The following is a 366-nucleotide window of genomic DNA, read 5'->3' as shown; positions in this document are numbered from 1 at the left end:
GAACGCTCCATATAGAACACTTTTGTGATCAAACACTGCTCCCGTTATAACGCTCCCTCGATGTTGCAACGCCCCCTCCTAAGGTGCCTTCAGACGTGATGGGCACACGCAAACGCACAGAGGAAATGAAATACAGTGTTGTGATTTGGGGGGTGGGGAGGTTGACAGTGTGGGTCTGTATGATTCCTGAGCAGACTATGTTTAGGGCACCTTTTCCAGCCCCTCCCCCTTTTCTGGGTGAGCAGAGTGGATCCATTTACAGAGGGATCAGTTGTTAAACAGGGTTGTGATATCCCCAACTCTATTCATTATGCTCATTGCCATGATCCTACACTTTGTTGAAGGGAAACTCCCCACCGGAGTAAA

The sequence above is a fragment of the Podarcis filfolensis genome, assembly GCF_964270895.1.
Source record: "Podarcis filfolensis genome assembly, chromosome: 2".
In the NCBI taxonomy this organism is placed as follows: domain Eukaryota; kingdom Metazoa; phylum Chordata; class Lepidosauria; order Squamata; family Lacertidae; genus Podarcis; species Podarcis filfolensis.
The sequence above is the reverse complement of the archived record's forward strand: the minus strand, read 5'-3'. Positions refer to the sequence as shown.